The sequence below is a fragment of the Hypanus sabinus genome, chromosome 15 (genome assembly GCF_030144855.1).
Source record: "Hypanus sabinus isolate sHypSab1 chromosome 15, sHypSab1.hap1, whole genome shotgun sequence".
NCBI lineage: Eukaryota > Metazoa > Chordata > Chondrichthyes > Myliobatiformes > Dasyatidae > Hypanus > Hypanus sabinus.
In genome coordinates this window covers 56,587,619-56,592,912 of record NC_082720.1, presented here as the reverse complement: position 1 = coordinate 56,592,912, position 5,294 = coordinate 56,587,619, and the positions used below count along the sequence as shown (strand labels likewise).

The window sequence follows — 5,294 nt, the reverse complement described above, 5'->3', positions numbered from 1 at the left end:
CTAAGACGTGGGAACGGCGCAAGGCTTCAAAAAGATAAAATCGCTCTTCGCTGATTCTGGAGATAGACAGACCGAGTACAGATGAGCATCCGGCATGCGAGTAACTCGGCCAGTACCAGGATAGCGCATAGTTTCTTCTATTGCAGGATTTGGAGAAAACCTGTCGGCAGAGTCGCTGGGTGTGTAACAGTAACCAGGACAGGCATACCTCTGGATAGTACTCCTGCTCTGTTTGCACTTGATGCTAATTAAAAGCATGATGATCACGAGAAGCAGAATGGACATGCAGCCAAAAATAACAATTAGATTAACATTTTGATCAGCGATATACCCTCAATTCGCTACCAATTGAAGAGATTAAGTGATGTTCTCCAAAATCGAAACATGGATTGTAACAGTGCTGGAGACGCTTGGCTGGCCATTATCTTTTACCAAGATGATGAGGGTTTGCGTGGTATTATCCGACTCCAGAATAGCTCTGGCTGTTCTTATTTCACCAGAGATCTGCCCAATACTGAACAAGCTTGGATTGGTGGATTTCAGAATCTGATAAAACATCCGTGCGTTTTGACCAGAATCTGCATCAGTTGCCACTATCCTGGTGACCAGATAGCCCTGATGCGCTGACTGGGGCACGATCTCCACAGCTGCTGATCCACTCTGCGCCGCAGGTGAAACAGTCACTGGTGCGTTGTCGTTTTGATCCAGAATGATTACATTCACTGTAGCGATGCTGCTCAGTGGGGGTAACCCGGTGTCACGGGCTTCAACAGTTATCTGGACATGTTTGAGTTGTTCATAGTCAAAAGAGCGCAACGCGTGAATGCTGCCATTTATGGAGTTAATGCTGAAGTAATCGTACACTGGGACGCCTTGGTTAGTACTCTCCAGGAAGAAGTAAGAAATATAGGCATTCTGGTCCGTATCAGGATCCGTTGCACTGATTGTGAAAACAGAAATACCCGGAGAGTTATTCTCCATTATATATATAGTAGGATGATTTAGCAAACTGTGGAGCGTTGTCATTGATATCTAAGATTGTACCATGAATGGCTTTATTGATTTGACGTGAAGGCAACTCCATATCCCAGGCTAAAATGTATTTTGTATGCAGGAACAGATTCGCGGTCCAACGGTTCACTGGTAATCAATTTATAAAGGTTCTTCGATAACAGCTGAAGGCTAAGAGGGACCTCTTTCGCTATCTCGCATCGCACTTCTCCATTTTTTCCAGAGTCCGGATCGATCACATTAACTAATGTTATAACTGTTCCCGGCGGAGCATCTTCCGCAACTTGGACTGATGATGATATCATGTTTATCTCGGGTGCGTTGTCATTTACATCAGTTACCTTGAACAAAATTTTGTTGTGTCCTGTAATTGCAAGTGAACCGCGATCTACGGCTTGGACATCGAAGGAATATCTGTTGGTTTCTTCAAAATCTAGCGCTCCTTTAATCCGTACCTTGCCACTGTCCGATTCCAAACTGAACAATTCACGTACTCTTAGCGGAGCAAGATCACTGAAAGAATACAACAAGTTAGCATTCATTCCTTCGTCCAAGTCATTTGCTTTGACTTTGATCACTAATGTTCCCAGCGGTTCGTTTTCATGTATACTCTTCCTATAAATTTCTTGATCGAAAGCTGGTGGGTTTTCATTGACGTCCAGGACAGTAATCAGGATCTCACCTGTGCCGGCCATCAGTCGCCGTGAGCACCAGTTGAATTGATGGCTGCAGCTCTCGATCTAAAGACTCCTGCAGCAACAAGTCAGCAATAATAATACCGTCCTCATTTCTTTGGCTTTTTAGGTAGAAATGATCACTGAAATTGATTGGGTAAGCAACGATCGTGCTTATTCCAATATCTGGATCCAGCGCCCTCTGTACGGGGAATGTGCCCCGGGTGCAATTGCCTCTGATATTCTTGTCATTTATATCAAGAATCTCCACTTCCCCGCTAAGCACCTCCCAAGGATGTTCCAGTATTATTTCGAAAGATATACTGCACACATCCGCTTGTCCACAAATACGTTCCCGGTCGACTCTTTCCCGAACAGACAATACCCTTCATGTAACAACCTCCGCTATCAGGGTTGAGACGAACTTTCGGTGCTGACAGTTGTTGTACATTGTACATTCAATCCCAAATCTTGAGCTATATTCCCAATAAAATTCCCTTTCTCCATTTCCTCTGGTATAGAATAACGAATTTGCTCTGGAATAAGATCCGCTGCACAAACGAGAAATACGCAAGCAATCACAATGAAAACAATCTTCGCTCCGTACGCCATTGCTCGCATTAACTCTACAGCACAGCCCCGCCCCCATGCAGACCTCTCTTCGATTAATCTGGAAAGAAAATCTTCTTGCAATGAAATATTCTGTATAGACAGAGATATTTTTCCTAAACGCTGAATATTAAAAAGCATTTATCCGGTGTAGCCCGTCTCCACAATCTAAACTTAGGCACTGCTTGACTTTCTTGCTGACGCTGGAGTTTTTATTGTCGGCTGTGGGAGGAGCAATGAATTCATCTCTAAATTCCATCATCTCATTGGCAGACAGTGACACAACCAGTTCCTTTCAAGAATTGTATCTGCAATTCTTAAAGCTACACTCTTCCATTCAATATTTGATAGTGTGCAACTATAAATTGTTGTTATAGATTATGTTAACTTTTCTATTTCATTTGCATTAGTTAAATTCGAAAGTTATAACGCCCCTGTTTAGAGAGCATTCTGCGCAAATGCAGACGATTAGATCGTTCGAGCACAATGGCACACAAGGAAGAAGTCTCCGTATCTCTAACCCCACATATCAAAGAGAGGGAAGAGCTTTGTTTGCAAATTAAACAGACGTTGGATCCTGGTAATCACAATTCAGGAACTTAATAATATGTATTTTTTTCAAAAAATAATTACATTTCCCTTCTTTGATGGCTGTAAGCTATCCTTGCCTGTTAACATCTTTTCAAAGTAAACTAACCTACATAATGGCAGAATAAGATGCTTTCATCAATTACCAGATATTAAAGTTGGAGATAGACCATCTATCGTATTGACGTCAGAAAGTATTCAAATAATTTCATGATTGTTTATTCTTTGTTTGAGATTATCATTTCGTGCAGAGTGAACAAACGTGGCCAGGACATAAATTTAATGATAGTAATCGAAAATATAGTGCTTTGATAACCTCACTTTATTTGTTTAAATATTTGAAATATTCAAAATTTTACAGATATCTACAGTCATTAATCCCGTTTAATATAGCTTTCCTTGACTGGTAAAAACTTCGTGAAGCTTCCCTGGTGTTCAACATCGTACAAAACAAAAAACTGATAAGTTCATAGGAAAAGAAAAGTGTGCCGATTATTAAGCAACTGCTTAGTTTAGGACCATAAAACCAGAAGGTACAGGAGTCGAATTAGACCATTTCGACATTCAAGCCTACTCTACTAGCTCTTCACAGTCTTTCCCCTCAGCCCTCTGCCTCAATTATAAGGAATCATAAACAAGATAAAATGTGCAGATGCTGGAAACCCAAGCCACACACAAAGCGCTGCAGGAACTCAGAGGCCAGGCAAAATCAATGGAGAAGGGTATAGTCGACATTTTCAGCCGGGACCCCTCATCAGAACTGGACAAAAAAAAGAAGATGAGGAGTTCCAGTTAGGAGGGGCCGGAGGGGAGGAAGACACCCAGGAGGATAAGTGAGACCGGGAGCTGGGGGAGGGTTGAAAAAAGAGCTTTGCTGCCACATTTTCAGATGGTGCAAAGAGTGGTGGAGGGACAGGTCGTGTTGACGAAACATGTAGTCTGCTGAAGGACTTAAACAACTTAGAAGAATGGGCAGGACAGTGGCAAATGAAATAAAACGTTTGAAATAAAATGCATTTTGGTAGAACATAGACCATAAGATTAAGGAGCGCAAGTAGGCCATTCGGCCCATCGAGTGCGCTCCGCCGTTTAATCATAGGCTGATCCATTCCATCCATTCACCCGCACTCCCCTGATTTCACCCCGTGCCCTTTGGTGCCCTGGCTAATCAAGAATCTATCCATCCCTGCCTTAAATACACCCAATGACTTGGCCTCTATAGCTGCTTCTGTCAACATACTCTAGAGATTTACCATTCTCAGACTAAAGTACTTTCTCCGCATCTCAGTTCTAAAAGGTCGTCCTTTAATGCTGAAGTTCTCTTGTTCTAGAATACCCTACCGGGGAAATAGCTTTGCTATGTCTAATATGTTCATTCCCTTTAACATTCGGAATGTTTCTATGAGATCACCCCTTCACTCTCCTGAACTCCAGGGAATACAGACCAAGGTATCCCTCTCATTCCTGGAATCATTCTCGTGAATCTTCTCTAAACCCTCTCCAATGTCAATATATTCTTTCTAATATAATCAGGAGCCCAGAACTGCACACAATATTCCGTGTGAGCTCACGAGTGTCTTATTGAGTTTCACAATAACATCCCGGCTCTTACATTCTGTACCTCCAGAAATGAAAGCTAACACTGCATTTGCCTTCTTTAGAACCGACTCAACCTACAGGTTAACCCTTAGGGTATCTTGCACAAGGACTCCCAAGTCTCTTTGTATCTCTGCATTTTGAGTTTTCTCCCCATCTAAATAATAGTCTGCCCGTTTATTTGTTCCACTAAAGTGCATGACCATACACTTTCCAACGTTGTATTTTATTTGCCACTTCTTTGCCCATTCCCCTAAACTATCGAAGTCCCTCTGCAGAATCTAAGTTTCCTCAACACTATCCGATCCTCCAGCAATCTTTTTTTTATCATCGGCAAATTTGGCCACACATAACTCAATACCGTTGTCCAGATCATTGATATACATCGTAAAAAGTAACGGTCCCAAATCCGCGCCTTGTGGAACTCCACTGGTAACCGCCAGCCAGCCAGAATAGGATCCTTTTATTTCGACCCTCTGTTTTCTTGCGACCAGCCAATGCTTCACCCACGCTAGTAACTGCTTTGCAATTCCATGGACTCTTATTGTGTTAAGCAGCCTCATGAGCGGAACCTTGTCAAAGGCATCCTGAAAATCCAAATATGCCATATCTACTGCATCTATTTTATCTACGCTGCTTGTAATTCCCTCTATGATTGAAACAGGTTTTTCAGGCAGATATGTTCTTTCAGGAAACAATGCTGGCTTTGGCCTATCTTGTCATGTGCCTCCAGGTACGACATACCCCATCCATAACAATCGATTCCAGCAACTTCCCAACCGCTGATGTCAGTCTAATACGTCAATAGCTTCCTTT

General features: G+C 42.4%; 1 pseudogene; it reads right to left on the bottom strand.

Moving 5' to 3' along the window:
- LOC132405241 (protocadherin gamma-A11-like) lies at positions 1-2,297 on the bottom strand (annotated as a pseudogene).
- Between the last annotated feature and the right edge of the window lie 2,997 nt (positions 2,298-5,294).